The sequence below is a fragment of the Micrasema longulum genome, unplaced genomic scaffold (assembly GCF_059751315.1).
Source record: "Micrasema longulum isolate JH-2025_06_02 unplaced genomic scaffold, ASM5975131v1 h1tg000271l, whole genome shotgun sequence".
In the NCBI taxonomy this organism is placed as follows: domain Eukaryota; kingdom Metazoa; phylum Arthropoda; class Insecta; order Trichoptera; family Brachycentridae; genus Micrasema; species Micrasema longulum.
The window spans coordinates 1,133,246-1,155,775 of NW_028277475.1; the positions used below are offsets into that span (position 1 = coordinate 1,133,246).

Consider the following 22,530-nt stretch of genomic DNA (forward strand, 5'->3'; position numbering starts at 1 on the left):
CAAATAATTATACATTATGTAACGAAATTTAACATCTCTCTCTATAATATTTTTTCGTTAACGTAGGCGTAATTTTTTTAACTTTTTTTTTCGTGCGGGGATAATTTTTACTATCGTGAAAATATAGGAACTTTTTTATTGTATATTTTTCTATGTCAAAATTAAATTTAACTGATAAAATATTTGATTATAACTGCAATTTTTAAAAACTATAATAATACATACCATTTAATGTTTCTAATTACTAAAATTCATTTAGAAAATAAATGCAATATTTTTACAAATCATTAGAGGACATTTTCAAATATGGCATATTTTTTTACTACGTAAGTCTCATCTGAATGCAAACATTTGGACACGCTCAAAATCATTATCATCCTCCCACTTTCCACACCCAGTGGTGCGTAGGGCACACCAAATACAGCGTGGTTAGATAATCCGTTACATAGAGGTGAGGTGGTCAGTCTTACACTTTAGATGTCAGTTTAGGAACAATGAAATATTGCAGTTCAAAAAACATTTAAAATCAATGTCTCTTCCACCCTGCCAGGAATCGAACTAAGGACCTCGAGTATGGTAGACGAACGCAGCAATCACAATATGAGGTGGATTTATCTCCACTCGATTTCCTTATTCAGGATTTTTACTGGGACCATCCATCGAGTCGTAAGCACTCTTTTAGGGTTCTGGTTCTATTTCACGCACAACTCTAGTCTTCATCCGCCTGGACACAGAGAAGACATGCTCAAAATACTGTTGATAAAAACAACTGGCCTAAATATAAAAAAAATATACAAATTTTTAAATAGTATTTTTAGGTGCCGTCTCTAGCAGGTGGGGTAATTCAAATCAATTGCACCCATATAACAAAAGACTTCAGTTCTTTTACTTTGCAAATATCAAAAAATGGAAGAATAAAGAAATATCACATATTACAAATACCGATAAAAATATATGAAATGTGGAGAAATCTTTTCACATACAACTTTAAAAATAAATTATCAAAAAACATGTCACTAAAAAAACGCGACAATTAGTAGTTGTGACGTCAAGATTCATGACGATGTTCTGTAAAAATTTGAACGGTTAGGAACAAAGTTACATGAATCGTGGCGTATTAGGGGCGTAGCCAATGCAATGACCGTTTTTGCGGGAACTCAAAATTACAAATTCAAAAATATTTTTCAAGCTGCTAATAAGCAGCAAAAAAATTTTTTTTTACTCGACGTATTTCACAGACCCTTATTACTTTAAAAATGTTTTTAAAAAAGTGATATTTCCCTATTGAATGGTTAATGTAATGGAATGATAAATGTAACACAGTGTACTTCTCTATGTTCAAACAGTCATGTGTCTTACAACTTACAATATCTGTGGTTGTGCACTGTCAATTTGTGAACTGTCACAAATTGAAGTTGTAACAATAAGTTGTTGTCTAGTATTTCTTTCGAAACTTCAACACACACGTGTCTTCCACAAAAAATGTATCGCGCTTAGAAGAACCAACAGGCTCACTACAACTTTATCACTTTATTAATAGTTTTTTTAAGACTGAATCACAGTTATTTGAAGGTTAGTTTCTTTTTTAAAATTATATTTTGTACACCTTAAGAATGAACAATATTGTTGATCAGAAATGAAGTGTGTAGGTAATCTGATCAGTTGATGAATTGGCAAGGCGGGGAGATGAGACAGCCCCAATAGGCCCTGAACCCTGCTCTTGGTTGCCTAAATGTGCTTCTCGTAATTAGCTTAGGTCATGGGCCAGGAAGCAAACCGTAATGCTCTGGCAAAAAGTACCTGGTCAGCAACGGTGCTGAAGGGTACTAGCAAAATTTTGGTTCTGACCTAACAAAGCTCAGCCGAAATCAAGTGAGGGTTATCACTAGAGCCCGCCCAGGGCATTGCAGATTGATCAAACACCTTGCTAGAATAAACCTTTCCGAAACTTTTAAATGTAGGTTTTGCAGGCCAGATGAGGAAACACCTTTACACATTCTATGTGAATGTGATGCTTTACATTATAAAAGGATCTTCATTCTCGGTCCCCCGAGAATGAAGGGGTGGTCCCGTGGTCCCCCACTGGTTAAACCTGAGGGTGTTAAAGAGCTCGCTCCCTAACCTGATGGCCCGATACTTTACAGATCTGGGCTTGGAGGGGGAGTTTTAGCAAAATGTAAACTCTCGCCTTCCACACAGCTCTTTATAGACCTGGGTTTGGAGGGAGAAAACTATTCTCGGGGACCCGTCACAATAGATCTTCACAGGTCGCAGTGGTGTCAGGAGCTTTCATAGCTCTGACCCCCACCTCTAAGAATAAGAATAAGGTACATCGATCCGTCTTACGCTTCAGGTGCTAGTCCGGGACTGTGAAATACTGCGGAGTAAATTTTTGAATAAATATTTCACATCAACCATGTCGGGAATCGAACCTCAGTTCTTTAGAACACGCGACTTCTTTACTAGTAAAAAATCTGGTGACCCTCTTTATTTTATATATAATATACTACTTGTATTTCTGCAATTTTAACGACATGTTTTATTTCTATTGAGACCACATTATTATTATTTGAGAAATCGAGTTCTAGATAGAAGCGGCGCATCAGCGAGATTTATAAGTCTAGTTAATGTAGCTGCTGACGGCACACTTAAAATGGAATTGAATTCGCGTAAGATTGACGTCTTTTGGCTGAAGAGACGAGAAGCAGAAACAGAGCTGGCATGGGAAGCCCTGAAATTATAAGCGCCTTTTGTCACATCTTGCCTATGCATTTTGGTTATTTACGTCCAAAAATAGACCCGCAATTTGACAAATTGTGAAGAATAAACAGGCACACCCTTCTCACTAAAATTATTATATGTTTGTGGTAATGTAAGACCTTAACCCTTGATTTTTGCGTTTACTTTACTTGCGACCGCGACATGGCTATGTGACCCCCCCGGGGGCCCAACCCGCAGGTTGAAAAACACTGCTCTAGACCACAAAGGCGGACTGACTGTTATTTGTATACACAATTTATAAATATTAAAAAATGGAAATCTGAATATGCCATACTTGAAACATGCTTCTTACAATAATATTTGCGAGTAGGAAGAAAACCGGCGTTGTTTATGAAAATTAGCTCTATGAATGAAGAAAACGCATGGTTTTTAATATACGTTGAGACTAATCTGGCAGCTAATAATTAATTTTTAAAATGTACACTTTGTCATATCTACGCTCAAATTGCAAACTAAAATACTTGTTAAAATTCGCCAGTGAATATGCAATCTTAGTGTTAGAAAGCTTCAAATAAATATTTATTAAAGCTATTTTTTGTGTTTTGTCTTCAAATTGTATCAACAGAATGGACTAAAATAATATATAACTGTGTTGACTGCAGACAGGCACTCGAGAAGGGAATCGATACTAATTGTGCTGATTGTGAACACTCGATGTAATAATTATATTAATGTACCAATGTAACTTGTTTTTAATGACAAACTTAAAATGCTGTTGTAAAACTGTTTCTTTTAGGAAAAGCTAAACAAATACATATCACACCTCCGATAAAATAAATCACTCAAAAACATACGCCGGCAATATCGTAATATGTGTTTTTTATTTCTCATTAAGATTATACAATTTTGTTTTAAAAAAAAAAATTCAAAATAAAATTACGCGATTTTCCTTTATGCTACCCATAAAAAAATACTTAGATAAATTAAATCCAGCATCAAAAGGTACATTTTTGAATCGATCTCCGAACAATTTAAAACAGATATTGCCAGCGCAACGACGATGTGCTAAAAAATAGACATAATTATAGCTTTGCTTATTTGAACGTGGCCATTCTCAAACAGTGTCACATTTTAAATATTTTTTTTTAAATTAAAAGATATTTTTTGAGATAAATCTAAATAACATATAAGACACATCGGCTTTTATTTAAAGGGTGAAAAGAAAACACGGTTTTAAGACATGTTTTTTATATTTTAAGCTCTCCTGGACATTCTGCTTTTTTGAGTTATGGCTATTTTACCGGATGTGTAATATTGTTAAATATTCCTATCTATGTTAGAAATATCTTCAACACTTTTTCACAAAACACGTTAGGTAACTAAGCCGAAATTCAATTATATTTACCACTTTTCTTAGAATTTTATGCTCCACCGTATGAGCTGGCACCCACAGATATCGAGCGTAAATTTTGGCATTTACATAAAAAAACTCTCTTGTGCGATGTTCATAAAATCAACATTTATAACATCAAATTGGACTTATTTTCACAAATTGTCAATTAGATTTACATTAAAGTCTGTGTTTGGTATTTATCCTATATAGCCTCGATAGTTCCACATAACACCTGTCTTACCTTGTTTTGGAATTGATTCAATATTAAAGAAGTTACGCTCATTTTTCATTTTAAACATGTTCAATTGACCCCTATGCAAAATTCACTTTATGGCGCCTAAGTCATTTAGGCTTTTTACCGTCAATATAATTCTTTTAAAATAAAAGTTGTGTTCCAAAACCAGGCAGCAATATTTGTTATAAGTTTAATATATTTTAAAATGGAAAATAACAATGTTAGAGCTTAAAATATCAATTATTCATAAAAACATATTTAATTTTACAAATGAGACCGATGTAAAATTAGTAAAATACAATATATATGTAAAAAAAATAATTAATTGTGGCTGGAACTAAATTTATTTATATTTTTTATATTAGTAATTTCATTGTGAGTAAAATAATATGTACATATTGTTTTTATTTTTTGCATCTTATTTGAACTGATAATAATTTAATTTGGAATATTCATTGATTTAATTAAAACAATTGAATTTCTCAAATAGATAATTCATATTTGTAAAGATTGTAGATAACTTTTACATTTGTTATTAATTTATAATAATTAGTAGATAGTTAATTATAGTAATAAATTATTTATTTAAATTCAAATTCAACGCATGGAAATGTGAAACAACTTAAAATGAAGCATTTTGAGTTAATATTACTTCACCTATTTTTCCAAAGGATAACGAGTATTTCTTTTCTACAAAACCTCTTGTTCATTTATTTTACTGGGCATTGGTATTAATCTATTCTTTAAATAAATATCCTTTGTAGGGTTTTTTTTCTTCCTGGCTTATCAATATCTTTTCCTTTTTAGATTTTCAATTATTTAGAATTATGTTAATATAACAATGAAAATATTTTAATTATTAAGACAAATCACATAATTTTATTTTGTAATTATTACATTTAATCTATTATACAAAATATTCTATCACACTGCATATAGTACGCTACCACATAAACTGACGTGTTTTGAAAACATGCACTTTTTAGGTCAGCCAATTAAAGTCATTTAAAAGTAATGTTTATAATTTTGTAATATTTTACGATTCATATGAAGTTTACTAATTATGATCCTAAATTAAAATTATAATAAAGTTACATTTATACATCTTTAATCAGCTTCTTTAAAAAGTTTATGTTTTCAATATATATGCTAGTTTATGTAGCTGCCATCGGCATGCTCGTATAACCCTTCCTAATTCCTTCCAAGTATAATATGATTGAAGCATTTGTCCAAAATCTATAATAGTTCCTTGCTTAAAAAAATAAATAATGTAAATAATTACGATTTATGAATGAATTTAAATGTATATAATTATGTACTCAAATCAATTTCATGTTCATAAAATTTGCATTGTAAAGTACCTACATATCTTAGCGAGTAAAACAGTGATTTGTGTAAAAAGTAGCACATTCAAAATCAATCTTTGTCTTTTGTTTAATTTTAATAGGATTTAAATTAATCATATTTTAAAAATTTTAATTTTGAAAATCAGTCCATTTTTGGTCATTGCAACATTGATTCTGAAATTTTTCACATATTATTTATTATCATATAATATGTATTATTTATTGTTTGTACTTAGTTACAAAACACTGTATATAATGTAAATGTTAGTATAATTCATATCTTTTAATTTGTACCGAATCTCACAATAATTCACATAATCTTAGTACAATTTATTGTAAAATTACCCCCTTTGAAATGGAGTTCAAAAGGAAACCACGTTAATAAATTAAGTAGTATTTTGAAGTGCTCGGATATAACCTAATAATTACTAACTGAAATTCATAAATTTAATTTATTGTATTTTTTTTCTTTCAATTTTCAAAGTAAAGAACTGTTAGGAAAAATGTGAATTACATGGGCGTTGAGTGAGCCTGAGCTGTTGCACATTGAAGTAAAACATTTGTTCAGGTAAACTTGAATGTTTTCAGTTCTACTGTGGAACCTCTATATTTGTCATAATTCTGTTGCCGAGGGTCCAACGAATATGATGAATACTGAACCAATTTTTCAAATAAGGAATAACTGAAATTCAATTAATCTATTTCCAACTCTTAAAATGGCGCAAAATTGTTTAACTCTTAAAATACTGTGCTAAAAAATCGCTTTGCTGTAATATCGTACTACTTTAAGCAAAAGATGAGATATTTTTAAATCCAGGTATTTAAAAACCAAATTTAATACATGGGTATGCTGTTTAATAACCTATCATATAATTTAGTCCCGTTAAAGCAAAATACGTGTTCATAATTTGAAATAAATAAGAGAGATATATCAAGTCTCGTATTTTATGTAGATTCATGTGACATCAAGAGTTAAACATTATTCTACTGAATAGATATATATATATATAGTGATAGAAGTGGAAGAGGAGGAAGATTAGTGTTAAGAATAAGAGTCGCTATTAATTAAGACAAAACTGCCACTAGTAATTCCAATTCTGATCGTGAGGTCGCAGCGCCTGCAATGGGAGTGACGACGAATACGAAAAATACTTACAAAACACGGGGAAAGGACTGTTATCAAAATGTGACGATTATCGAATATGGGAGATGACGAATATAGAAGTTCCACTCTTGTTTTCACTTTGGTCGTGCGGTCTTAAACACGCTTATTGCCAAAATATATGATTTCTTTAATATGATTAGTCTTAAGCCATGCACAGCTTATGAACACTGGTGCAAGCAAATTTTATCGATAATAGCACTTTTGAATAATGCTATATTTGGAATGTGAGGGCGTTAGAAGCGAACTTAGAAATCTCCACTGAAAACGGAAAATTAGTTATTGATGCCAAAAGAAACTATACATAAAAATCTACCTACCTAAATAATAGCGTCTCTAAATCTTGCAAAAACAGATTTCAATTATACTACTTGACACCGCGAACTTAGCATTCTCCATTCAGTTGGTGAAGCATAAATATCACAATTCTTTTTTGAAAGTTTTTCGCGAATATCTCAGTAACTTCTTCAATGAACATTTCTGTTTGCTTCTACCCTCGTGTATAGTATTTTTGTGTACTTACATAGGACAATCGTTAAATAAAACTGCACGTGATAGGAATAATTTTACAACCCTAATAATAAGATTGCATTTTTCACTCAGAATTTTAAGTACTTGTATGTAAAATTGACCATCGTATATATATTGGGTCGAGTTCAGAATTGTATCGGATGGAGTTTAATGTAAGTTAAGGAACGCCTCATTAATTAGCCGACATAATTTAATATTAAAGTGCCTGTGTTTCCAAATGGTACAACACTGATATCCCAATTAGTCCATGACAAACACATTGTATTCAAATCTAAATGTTTTTTTACAACAAAATATATTTGTAATTAAAACCATTCTGTCTTTTCATTCAACCCTAATAATTTCCTCCATAATTGTCAGCAACCCGTGTGCATTAAAATGTGAACTGAATTTAAGGTTTATTCAAACCCATGGCAGGTGAAGTGAACTGATAAAATTTTTGTATTCTCAAAGTATGAGCTTTTTGCCTAAACTGTTTTAATATTTTTCATTGATTGAAATAAATATGTTTTTTCTTTTTTCAGTGTTATTAACCCTTTCTGTACCGCTAGGTCAATAGCAGTCTGTGAAATTTTAGTACATTTTTAGAAATTCCTAGTGTTTCATCAAGCTTCTAACAGATGTCTCCGAGTTTTTAAAATCTAGAATTGTTTGGAATACTTGACCTCGATTTTTGTATGGCCGGCTCTCCAAGCACAAAAAACAGAGAGCATTTAACCAGTTAATAAATCAAAAACCCATGAAAAATAATTTCTAAAATTCTACATATTCACTTTTATGGAAATCATATGTTTACACTGCGTAAGTATTGATAAAATTACATTTATTTAAAAAATAACTCTTGAATTGAATAGTGGGAATATAAAGTGTAATATTCGCAAATCAATGTGAAATTTCTTTTTATAGTTGAAATCGTGCTAAACTCACAAAATGTGTTAATCGGGAACGTTTAGTCAGTTTCGTTGCTCGGGTTTTGGAGCGGACGAGAGGAGCGCGGACGGCGCGATGTGCGGCGCATCTGACTTCCCCCCGCACTCCTGGTTTCTCCCCTGCAGAAGTAAGCAACCTGTGTGTATCTATTTTGGGTGATCCTGTATTTGTACAAGATACAAACATCCTGTATGTATCTTATACAAAATTTTCTCTCTTTCAGCTTCTTTATATTTTTCTATACCAACTATATTTCTATTCAAACAAGGGAAGCCGATACAAAAATATACAAAATTTCATCCGACCCTCTCCCTGGTAGCATGCATACAAATTGTCCAAAAGAATTGTCTCCAATATATTATCAGGCTGAGGATTGGCCACTGTATTGTGAATAAACATTTGTTTGAAATCAAGATTGTGGACAGTCCTCGGTCTGAGTGCGGGCGCGGGCTTGACGAGGAATGCATAGACCACGCGTTGGGGCATCCAAACATTTCAGTCATGCAAATTCATCTCATGTCTTGTCAGTCTTATCCCCAGAAGTAGTTTTGAACTCGTCTAAATTCATTGTTTTGAATGAAATACATTTTTTAACTGAAATATATCGTGTGTATTCTGCGAAAGAGCACTAAGTCAAAATTACTACTGAGATAATTGAAGTTCAAAGTTTGTAACGAAATAACTTCTTTTTTTATACTAAACATTACAAGCCACCTCGAAAAAATTGTGAATTTATCTATTTCCTACATTTTATTCAATAGTTTGATAAATAATAACTGAACTTTCAGAACATTTTTTTCAAAAAAATAGTGGATTGACATGACTTAGTGCATTTTCGCTGATATATAATACCACAGTAAGGAATTCAAATTGAGTCACATTGTACCTACTATGGTCACTTTGTGAGAAATGTTTTTCTTTCTTTGATTAAAAAAGTTATATCATTTTATCTAATGTACAGTACCTATTACATTAGGTAAAATAATAATTAATTCGTAAAAAGAGAAAAGAAAGAAAATAATAATTGCCACGTTTGCCCCTGAGTGAAGCATGTAGGCATCACTTACTAGACATCTCCAGGATATCATGTCGCCGACCGACAATCTCACCTTTTCTCAAGTCAGTACTGCTCCATAAGCTCCGCTGAATACATCCGAAATATTGTTATTGTTGGCCCACCAGTACGGCGTCCCTTGTCCCTTGGCGCTTTTTCCCTGAACGGATTTATGTTATATTGACTTATTAAAGAAAATATCTCTACTTGTAGTGTAGATAGGACTTAGTGTATTTTTGCAGATTGTAGAGTATTTTTTCAACAGTATAACCTCATCATTATGTCAAAACAGCAAAATTTTGACTTTGTGCTTTTTCGCAGAATACCCACGATATTTGCATTAACTTCTTTTTTTTTTTAACGTTTAAAGCACAATGGTGTGCAACTAAATATAAAATAATTAAAGCCATGTGGATGGCACAAATCATCCTCGCTATGATGGCTTGCCTTAACCAATTAAAAAAAACAATCTGTATTTTTAAACACTGTTCTATATTTTTAAATTTTGATGTCTTCTTGCCCACACTGATCATTGTGGTTTCGGATGTGACAGGGTTTAAAGAACACCCTGTATACTCGTATATAACTCTTATAATGTATGTAAAAGCCTTATATAGGTGTGAAAAATTAATAAAATTAAATTAAAACAAAATAATCTATTTTCCATAATTTATAAATATAATCATGATTTAGGTGTGTACATTGTAAATACGACATTATTATTTTTTTAAATTAGAGATATCCACAATATTTTGAGTATTGCATAAATGTCCAAAATGTTTGTAGACAGGCTGGATTTCCCCCCTAGGGTCTAAAGTTTACTAATTAATTTATTTATTTTTTAAAAAATAGAAAAAAATTAAAATTATAAATAATTGCATACTGCAAATAAATCATGTCTACAAATATCAGCATATGTCAATTTGGTTTTTCTTTTCTCTTCTTTTATTTCATGTTATACCATACTTATATGCTATAAACTTTTTAATAGTTAAAAAAGGAATGGCCCACGCTCAGACGCTGGTCTTTGTGGGCATTTAAAAAAAATTATGTTATAGCTTAATTTTAAGATGTATTTTTCTAAAGTGTATTTTGTAATTATATTTCTATGTACATAATATATGTATGGGTCTAAAAATTTGGTTCTTAAAAAAAACCATGAAGGAAAACTGTTCAATAAATCGTTTTCCATAATTTATAAAAATTAACGTATAATTTAGCCCTGTTATAGAAAAATAAATTACAAATATGCTGGTCATCTTAGGTGCGCATTACCTATCACTGTCAATAACCGACTGAATCTTTTTTCTCACAAACACCGGCCACAGAACAGCGTCTGTCTTCCTTGTTACGAGTTCTATCTTCGTGCTCTCTCTTATACAGATTTATTGCTGTATTTGCGTCACATTCATTCTTCGCATAGCAAGGATAAATATTTTTTTGGATTTTTCAAGCATAGCTAAACAAATTTGACTTTCCAAATCCTTGTGTGTTGTTACGATGTCCATGGTTGTCAGCTCATACGACGCAGCTGAAAAATCTGAGAAAAGTTGTGTATATAACTCAATGAGGAAGAACTTCCTGGCTGAACAGCCCTACGGCAAATTGGATATAAAAATGTATTTTTAGGGGCGATAAAAATTTGAGCATATTGTATGGCAAAATTTTTTGAAAATGTATAAAAAACCTTTTAGTAAAAATGAACTGCTTTGCATGACGTCACTAATTCTTCCGAATCAATCGATGATAAGAGTTGCAACAGATTTACGGTAAGTCAACTGACTAATCAGCAGTTGTTGAGAAGAACCCCTTCTTCCCCCGGACTCTTCTATACAACTTGAGACGTCAAAGGTGTAATTTCAAAAATACAAAACTTATAAATTCATAGCACTAACATTATGCAAAAAAAAAATGGCTTTTAATAGTCTATTAAAAAATATTTAAAAAACACTGAACTTCCTCTACAGCTGTAGTGGTCGATATATAGATTTAATGCGAGCTGGTCAAGATACACAATTGACGCACTAATGCAGTGTCCTGTGCATTATGTGCTGATAAGGTATGGAAGTGGAATCAAATAAAATAATAATTAAACTGTCATCTTTTTATTTAATGCCCATTTTATCATGAAGGATAAAATACAAAAATAAGTAAACACACTAAAGTCTCTCTCACTAATTAAATGATTACACATAATTTATATGGTTAAATTTACATTCCCTCACACACTCAGACGCTTCTACAAATCTCGGCGGGCAAACACATCTATTCACTATTACTTAACTTACAGTGGAAATATGGGATGTTTAAACCAATAGGATATGTGTAAAATTATACTAATCAGTATCAATACCAGAATATTCTAAAATACGGCATGAAGACCACTCACCCCAACCAATGAACCTCATTTCATCGCAGCCATTTATATCTGATCGCATGTAGAAGAGATTTGATACCAACTTTCTGTCTGAAAACTGCCGGTGAAACTGGCATCTAAACTGTTATTTAAACCAAAAAAAATTCTGTGGTCAGCTGCACCCGTATTTAAAAAAAAAATATTTGAGACCTTATGATTTACGCAAACATTGCAATTTTGGGGCCATTTTTAGCTAGTCGTAAATACCGGGCTTGAAAATGGAAGACAAGTTGTGGCAAAGCCGGATTTGTACCTCGGACCACTTATTTTAGTTAATATTTCACTGATTCGTGAATCTTCCTTATTTACTTTACTACTGATTTTATAGTTGTGAAAACATGTGAGGGCAAAGATAGCAAACTCCCGTTTTGGTGTTTTCGAGAAAAATAACAAAAACTGCTACACTAATGCAAAGAGAGTCTTTAAGTTAGAAATGTTATTAAACTTGAAGATACTAATAAATTAGCTTTAATAGAAACACGAATTCAAAAGACTTTCTTAATATTTGTATGGCATGGCCATTTTGAAAATTTAAATCTGAAGCCTGTTATTGGTCGAATAAAATGGCTGATGGATATTGCTATGTTTGCTTCCAAACTATTTTCCAACCATCAAAAGTATGATTTTAAACTACATTTGCAACTCACCTCATGATTTTTATAAAAATAAAGTTGATAAACTACAGAATGACATCCTAACCAAAAAAAATAGGTTGCTATCTTTGCTTCCAAAACAAATGAATTTGTTGTTTTTATTTCATTGATAAATCATAATTTCTGTGGCGATTAAACAACACAAGTATTTTTGTCAAACAAATTCCTTGAAAAACAGCCAACAAAAAATAAATACCACACAACAATACATCATATTTGTCAAGTTTTGCTGATGAGCTACAAGATTGGGTGAGATTGCCCACTTACTGTTTAGCGCAGAAGCATTTTTTGCAAGCAAAAAGCTTTAGTTCTCATATCCTATTGATTTATAAATAAACAAAGGGGGTAACAGTTCTCGGGAAAGAAGAAAACATAATAGATTGTAAAACAAGCATAAAAAAAAAAACACTAAAATAAATATATTTACAAGTTAGACCTTTACATGAAAATATTTTTAAAAATACAACTCAATATTTATTTATCAATGATTGTTTAAATGTAAATTGCAGTTTTTTTAATTTTTACAGAATAACTTTTGAATAGTCAAGCCTAAAAAATTAAACAAAATATTAAAATAACATTTAAGACTTTATTTTGAGGTCCACGATTGACTAACAAACATAATTCAAACGTACAGACAAATAGATGGTACGAAGAGACCTAGTAAGTTTACATATGAATGTTTATTTATGTTTGAACTATTTTTTTGTTATTTAATACAAATAAATATATTTTTCTTTATTACATATCAACATTTTGTTGATTTGAATCAAAATTATTATTACAATATACTACGTGCCATACTGTTAGTAAACAGTTTAGGATGAGCATCGCAGCCATTTAAATGTGATTGCATGTCGCAGAAAAGATTTGTCAGTATATTTCAATATTGAAGCTAGATCCAAAAGTTTATATGTTTTTTAAACATGTTTTTACATGTATCTAGAAATAACTACATAAGAATGGTGTCAAATACTGAGTAAGTAATAAGGAGAAACAAATGAATGTGTAAAGATTTTTGAACAAATATTGGGAAAACTATAGAAAACCCAAGAAAAAAATAGTTTTTTTTACAGTAAAAATGTTGTATACGTAATATAATATTTCTAGGAGCTAATAGAAACTTAATTTTAAAATTTATAAGTATGTATGTACATAAATTCATCAAAATTACAATGGAAATCTTTAAATCTGTCACAGAAATGGAAGATATATACAATTTTATTGCTATGTTTTAGAATGTATCGTAGATTACATTTTTTTAAAAATAGATTAATTAGAATGAGGAAGTTCAGTGGTTTTTTTATCTGACTATTAAACTAAGCCAAAATTTTTTTATGTATCGTATTATCAGAGCTATGTATTTTTTAAAGTTTTGTATTTCTGAAATGACTCAGCATGTGACGTCTCAAGTTCTCTTCTGCTTCTTCTCGGTCAGTTCTGTCGATTGGTCAGTTGACAGTACATAAAACGTAAATCTTCCAAAACTCTCTTATCATCAGATGATTCATATGAACTAGTGACATCGTTCAAAGTAGTTTGTTTTTATTAAAATATATTTTTTGTACATTTTCAAGAAAATTTGCAGTACAATTTAAAGCTCTAATTTTTACTGCGTGTAAAGAAAACATTTTTTGTATCCAAATGTCCATAGGGCTGAAGTTCCTCATTTGAGTATTCAAATTTCGATGTATTTTAATGTTGATAAGATGAGGGCATATCAACATTGTTTCATTTTGTGAAAATTATTTGCCAGTACTTACACCAAGCAACAAATATTTTCATGAATAATAATAACATACATAGAGATTTTTCTAGAGGTTTTGGAGCTACAATATCCAAGTGATTTTTAGATTGAATGTATTTTTGATAATAATAAAGCCCTATATTTCACAATACATAGCACTATATTATAATAAAGCTATAAACTACATAAATATATACAGTAGAACTCCGTTTATTCGAACTCCAGTCATCCGGATTGCCAAATATCCGGATCGTTATCAGGAAAAAAATTCTCGCTGCTCGTAAACGAGTTTCTTTGTTAAAGCAATTAAACTCTGCTGGACATGTTTGAGTAAGTTTTTTATGTTATTCCAATTTGCTGTATCTATGCTTAATTTTATGGTTAGTCAAATTATCCGGTTTCCACATATCCGGATAACGTCTGGCACTCATTAACCCGCAAATTTGGAGTTTTACTGTACTAATATAAGATTTTCATTTTACATATTTGAACTTGGCATAACATTTAGAAAAATACATATTTCACTACGCAACATTTTGATTACAATGACATATTAGATAAAGCTACTTACAAGATTAAACAAAGCTATAGTACTCGAGAAAATATATAATTGAATAACAATGGTGCGTTTGATGCAGAATTTGACACTACTTTGAATAAGTTTTATGTTAAAAAAACACATGTAAAGATTGGTGTGTAAACGCTTCTAAAACATACATCATTTCTTACACAATTTGGTGTTTATGTCAAATTGGATCTCTTTTTACATTGTTCATAAAAATATTTGTACTAAAGCTAGACTCGGAGTGCATGAAATAGTTGGCTCTGACACTTATGTATGAAAGTGGAACTGGCAGAGGAAGGATGAAACCAGAGTGAACGCAGTGAATAGACTAATGAAATCAGATGAGAATGCAAATCTAGTGCAGGCGTAATTATTAAGGTTGAGAAAGGAGCAAATGGATGATGAAGAAATGGTAGAAGAAAGGAATGGCGGGAGTAATGGTAACGAAGAATGAAGATGGCCAAGGAAGACTTAAAACCAAAATTTCAAGGCTGGTTATGTCAAAAGCAGACACAATCGAAGGGCATATATGACAAGAATGAAACATGTCCTCTTTGTCGACCCTTGTGGGGAAGCAGTGGAAATTGCTCCGTGTCAAAGCAGAAGAAGAATCCGTTTCTATGTGTGAAATAGAACCAGAACCCGAGTCGATGGCTGCTCTCGGATAAAAATCCTGAAAAAGAAACCCGAGTGGAGATAAGTCTGCCTCATAGTGAAGTAGTTGGCGTGTTCTCCTACTATGCTCGAGGTCTTGGGCTGATCATCTTACCATATAAAATACACTGCATTCTGTCGCCGTTCAGGTTAGTCACTAATTATAAAAAAATGACAGTTTTGAGTTAAATATGCCATTCAAACCGTAAAATTATGTTCTTTAAGAGGCAAACATCACCAAGGTAACTTAGAAAAAAGTTGTGTAAGTCTGAATTATTTGTTTTTTATTATGTGACTATTAAAACATGAAAAAAAAACATATTAAAAAATATTTATTCAAATATTTTTTTTTTAACCACATTATAATAATTATTTCTAATATTTCTTTCCTTTCATTAACTCTTATAGCTTGCATTGTCCAGATTATAAACAAGCAAAAGTCACATAACAAAATTTTAGCCACCTTGCCTCGTTAAAAACCTTCCAGATGTATCAAAAGGAAAAGTTACAAATGAATTATGTTGTATGCATAAAACCTACAAAACACAAAAATCTTATTTTTCCTTGGTCTCCAAACTTTCAAACTGCGATTTCTTAAAATTATAATTTTTTTTTTTTTAGGCTAGTGACTTGCCTGAACAGCGACAACTAGTTTTATGACTATAGTTAAAACTATAGTTCTACATTATCTCTGACAGCGAACATTTGATATTTTATTATAGTGATGTGCAGTGAAATGATGATGGGAAAATGGCGTGACAATGTAGTAGTATGTTGTCATGGTGTGTGTGCAATTTTTTTTGACATAAAGTTTGGTAAGCAATCTTCCCAAATTTTATATCCATATCTAATGCTCTTTTAAGATTTCAGTCGGGCTATTGATAGTTTTTAGGCTGATTTAAAAATCGAACTAAATGTTTCCAAAACAATATTTTTGTTTTCTAATAATTTTAAACACCCATTAGGGTTTTACAATGTTATAAGATCAAGTCATGTTATGTCTCGTCTGGTTCGTGTAGTGAAATGAGTGCTTTAAAAAGACTGAAGTGAAAGATTCTTACTTGACATAATCATGTTTGGAAGTTAGTGTCAAATTTGTTAAAACTCCCGCAAACTTTGTCAGCAGCCATGTTTAAATTTGTTTCATTTCAAGAAAATTCCAATCACTGATGATAATAAATACACATTTTTTTTTTTTTTAAAGAAATATTTGCATTCTTATGATTTACCCAAATATTTAATTTTGAGGGCCATTTTCAACGAATTGTAAATAATTAAATTCACTGTTAGAAAATGGGAATCAAGTTGGGGTAGAGTGGGATTCGAACCACAGACCTTTGGTCCGTGAGTCTGAGACACTAGCCACAGCACCACAACCTGATTATTATCGTACTAGATATTATATTTAACAAACATTGCATTGCTCTCAGAAATTTGAGAAAAGAGCAAAATGCTATATTTGTTTGAAAATTCCTTAAGGAAAAACAATTGTCCAATATTTATTTAACAAATGAAAAAAATCAGTAGCTCAAATCAGCGTTATATTTAATATTAAAATTCTAAGATAAATGAGATATTTCCTTACTTCTGTAACTCGACACTGGCTGTCAGTGTTTTTATTCTGCTTTTAAATTGTAAACAATGTGATTAAAATAAAACACTTATACGACACAGTTGAAATTATAAAATAGGATTATATTCACGTGTAAATTATACCTTGCTCTTTAGCTCCTTTGAGCACTTAGTTACTCAGAAACTGGTCGGTAATAAAATAAATAATAAGTGATTTAAAACAAAGTCTTTATTTAAATTTTAATTACAAAATGAATAACCACAAAGTTAGTGCTTCAAATATAAATTCTATGTAAAAAAAAACGTTTTAGAAAAATTGTACTGTAGTTAAATATGCAGTGCAGATAAAATTAGAGACATTAAGGGCCGGTTTTATGAATTCTCGTCAGTAAGGATGATACCATTTTAAACGAATATTTGGGATACCAGCCAATTATAGCGTTTCATAAACGTTCGTGGTGTAACAAAGTCAGTTAAATAATGGTGAAATGGTAACTACACAATTTCAAAATCCGTTCTCTTCAGCACTACTGACATATTTACTGACGTATTTACTGACATGTGACGACATTGTTATTTAATAATTTCTCTCGTTCTCAGCTTAATTCATTTGTGATTATTTATTACCTATTAATTATTTTTTATTACATCGCATATTTAGGTATACAAAAGAAAAATATATATACTAAACGTCATTGTTTGCCTCGTGGTCTAATGGTCAGCAGGTTTGCCTGCCATGCAAGAGGTCTCGGGTCCGATTCCCAGCATGATTGACATTAAATATTTATTTAAAATAGTGTTTTTACACTAAAATATTTCATTGTCCTTGGACTGGCACCTGAAATGTAAGACTGATCATATTACCTTTATGCGACAAAAAAATATTGATATACACTGTGATTGGTGTATCAATGCAGTGCCCTATGCACCACTAGGTGCAGAGGGGAATGATGTTTAACATCAGCCTACCAGCAATCTTATATATTTTCATACTTTATAAGTGGGAATATTGCTTAGAAAAAACAATAATTATGACTAGAATTTTAATTTTGTTAAATCAAAATACAAACGGCGACTGCCAGTTAAGAAAATCGGTTTAAAAAACACAACCGTCAGTTATCGTTACGAATAGTTAACATGGCACTTACAGAAGTTTGATAGTTTATAAAACTGGTCCTGAAGAGGAAATGTGGTCTCACTTTTCTTTATACAAATGTATTCCCGTATTTTCTTCCTGAATTATGGCACTATAGCAATGATTGTTTCACACACTATAAATAATTTACCACGTTTATTTTATGTTTAATTTCATTTACATTTTAATTGTTTTGATAAATTGTTTTTTATGGGAGCTAGGACCATCCAAAAAGGTGTCCAGTTTTGTCTGCTGCCTTCGGACGTACGATATACAAATATGATAAATAATTTTGAAAACCAAAAAAGGTAGACACAGAAAATTTCATTCTGATGCTTTCCTAAAAAAAATAACGGAATCGGTTCAGTTTCGGGGAGCAGAAAACGGGACATTCAAATGTCAATTTTAGTTAGGCAAAATTAGTCTGACATGCAGTTGTCTTTTTCACACAGTATCGGGGAGGCATTTGCGAGAGTGACAGAAAAACAATGTTCAAATATCTATTCATCAAAATTGTCTGGCATCGCATATACTCTTAAACTTCCTCATAAAACAAAATAATAATAATAATTATGGATAACTTATATAGCGCCATTTTCGTAATATAATACCTCAAGGGCGCTTTACAAAGTGATTATATAAAGATATAAATTTAATTTTAACTTTTTAATTTAAGAAAAATAATGTACTTTTTCATACTACTTTTCCACCACATGCTAAGAATTTATTTAAACGATTTAGCGAACAAGTGGGTTTTAAGTTTCTTCTGAAACATCACTTCACTCTCAGTTTCTGATTTCTGCTGGGAGAGCATTCCATGCCGTAGGGCCTGCGACCGCAAATGCACGTTCGCCGAATTTAGTGCGCTGTTTGCGTAGAGGTATAATAACTTTTCCTTTCGACGTAGATGTAGCTGATCTAAGCGTAAGACGTCTGTAAGCTAGTTCATCTGGAATGCAGAGCTCCCTTAGATATTCTGGAGCAAAGTTGTGCAGTGACTTATACATAAGCCAACAGAGTTTGTATTCCACCCTCTGTGGAAAACGTAGCCAGTGTAATTCCGAGTGACTTCACACATTGGGTAACAATCACCATTTTTAACAGATTTTCTACTGACATTGCTTGGTAGAACTGCATTTTAATAAAAATACTATACTTAGATTTATTCCACTTTTATTTATAATTTTCACCAGTGATCGGGTTTCGCCATAACCGATATCGTCAGACTGGTGGGAGACTAAACGAATTCTGAAGTTATACACAAATGAGTGTGGTTGTCAATCATGATTTTAAATAATTCTGCAGCTTGGATGGATAAGTGCTAATGTCGTAAATTGTAATACGGAGAGTAATTATTTAGCCATTTGTGGCGTTATGACGAATTGTTTGACATCTTCATTAACAAATTACGATAAAAAATAGCTAAACGTACAAGTTTTTAATTAAAATCGACCCTCTACAAAATGGTGGAAAGAAAAATATGAAATCTGACATTGGCCCTTCTAGATCCAAGCCACAGAATTATGGGAATAAATGAGTTTAAGGGTGTATTTCACCATCTCCTTTTAAATCCTAATTAACATAACTTAAGTTAAAATTAGCTACCCAATTTAAATGATATTTACAACCAACCGATGTTACCATTGAAATAATGCTAAATCAATCTTTGACTAGTTGATTAAGTCTGGCAACACATCCTCGGAAAGCCCTGAGTGCAAAAATCTATACATTTGATGTCGAAAATTGTGCATCTTTGAAAATCCACATTCCCACAACTCTGTCATTCCTCACTTATTACGTTTAATTTTGTTTGTTTTAGATATGCTGCAGTATTTTTTTATTTATTTAGAGTCAATAATTAAGGTTACTGTTTATGGCGTTTAGGTTAACGTATCCATACTTCTTTCGTAGTTTGCTTTATTTTAATAGTTATTATTTTTCTGTTTCAGTATTTTCTCTTTGGCTTTTCCAATTTCTTAATATTAAATATAAATAACCACAGTTTTTCTCAGGTTCAATTTATTTTAGTTAAACGTCAGTATGCACAAGGAACAAATTTTACCAGGAGTGAATGACAGTTGTTGACTGTCAAAACTCAAAGTACAACTCGGCTAGGTTTTACGAAATCGTGTGGAGATAACGTTTTCTTATACAAGCTCCAATCGAGTTTTATTGTATTTTGTTGATAGGATACCAGTCTAATTTAACATAAAATCTTGGATTCTCACCTAATTATTTAAATTATAAACGGTTTTCAAGGTTATAAAATTTAAGCAGATCTGTCATAACGATAATGCGGGCGTCGCCATTTTTAAATGTGTTTTAAACAGAGGAAATACCTCTATTTAACTTTGGTGTCGATTTAAACGAGATTTACAATTTTTTTGCAATATCAGGGATTGTGATTTCGATTTTTAAAGCAGGACATATAAGCTAATTAGGATTTACAAGGAGATGCCAATTTTGGCGGGGTATTTACCCTGTAAAGTTACATAGAAGTGGAAAAAACTAAATTAGTATTTTTATTACTATAATTGTTGGGTTGTGGTCGGGTGTAACCGGGTTGTGGTACCGTGGTAGCATTGTGGACACACGGATTAAAGGTCCTAGGTTCAATCAAATCCCACTCTACCACAACTGGATTTCCATTTTTCCAGCACAAGTTATTTATAACTTTTAGGAAATGGTCTGAAAATTTAAATATTTTAGTAAATAATAAGAACTCAAAGTATTTCTTTTTTAATTTTGAAAAAATTCACCATTCTTCCTATGTTTAACGACTCTTTCATCTGTTGACTTTTGTGAAGTGAAAGAGCTACTACTCAATTTGATCTCACATATTTTTGTATATTTATTCTCCATATTTAAGAAAACTGTAAGTAAGAACTGGAGTCTTGAATTATTCCATTTTTAGAAATGAATATTTATTGCGCTTTGTGGTATGGACTTGAAGTCTTGATTTCACATAAATGTGACATTTGAATACATTTTTGAGTAGCAATATGCAAATCTAGGCACCTACAGCATTTAAACCAGGTATGAGATGGGTAGTGTCGCGGGCTCTGAATCGGGAGGTCCGAGGTTGAAACCCCGCTCTACCACAACATTTTGTAACAGTTATTTACGACTAACAGAAAATGACTGATAAATCATAATTTCATTTAAAAATACGACAGGTCATAAAGCCCTGTAAATGACTTGACTTCCATATTTCCCTTTCAAATGTTCTTCATCTCTGTTGAGATATCTGTCAAACAATTTATTGTTTAAAACCTTGGGAACAAGTTGTGACAATGATGAAACTTTATAAGCAAAAATTGAAAACTGAATTTAAACATTTAAGCTGAGAAAAATACTTTGTTCAAAATAAGACTTTATTATATCCGTAGGATCTCCACACACAATTATTACATAAAAGTAAACTCATTAATATTTACAATAGATTTTCTGATAAATAGGAAGGAAATAAATCTAAATGTCTTATATTTCATAACACTCGACAAACTTTTAAAAGTAAATATACAAAGATTGATTTTACATACAGTCAAACTTGGTTATTACCAGGAAGACAAGACAGACTTAATTTTCTCGTTATAAGCATTACCCATTATACTGGAGGAAGGTTTTTAAAAAAATATAATTGCCATTGCATATTGTCACGAAGTAAACAAATAAATATACATATAATTCATACAGTAAGTATGAAGTATCTGTCACATGGCACTGAAAGTCATGCTTCAAACTGAAACACAAAACTATTACACACATTTTCTGAAATAACTGACCAGTGACCAACGTAGACCATTAAAAAATCTTAAAAACATCGTAAAAACCTCTGAAGCAGACATGTCATTCATAATAAATTGTAATGAGGTGCCGAGCCGGTACTTGCCGAGTTCACAAAGATCGGATTTTTTACATGCAATTTCAACCATGCCAAAAACAACAATTAGATACTTAGACACTTACGTAGTGTCGTAAAAGTAATCTGATCCCAGCCCCCAGCGGCATCGGTCCTTTAAGTTGGCTGCCCGTTTGGATTTTATTACTTAGGTTCTTTGAAATCATGTTTTTAAACAATTGAAGAGTAGTTTCTGAATTGTTTACATATGTCTGAGAAGTAGCTCATTATAAAAGTGAATAAATGTACGGAGAAAACCATAAACTAAAATACCAGCAAATGTTTTCTCATTCCACTTGAGATCTCGCTGTTTCCGTGATCATGTAACCAAGTTCGACTGTATTTTCATGGTACAAATTGATTTCACGTGATTCAAGAAAAAAAACAGTTATTGAAGATAAATAACACCTTATATTTTTCATTCTATTTATTTGAACATAAATGTTTCTATATACTAAGGATTTTTTTAGCATTAATGAATTCTTATATTAAGACATCGCTGCCTTCAATAGTGT

At 31.4% G+C, this 22,530-nt stretch overlaps 1 long non-coding RNA gene across 1 annotated transcript; it reads left to right on the plus strand.

Annotated features, from left to right (window-relative positions):
• The first annotated feature begins 1,375 nt into the window (after positions 1-1,375).
• Positions 1,376-9,838, plus strand: LOC148283017 (uncharacterized). Its single transcript, XR_015821955.1, has 3 exons — positions 1,376-1,572; positions 7,913-8,189; positions 8,295-9,838. It is a non-coding gene; the product is annotated as an uncharacterized LOC148283017 (long non-coding RNA).
• Positions 9,839-22,530: the final 12,692 nt, after the last annotated feature.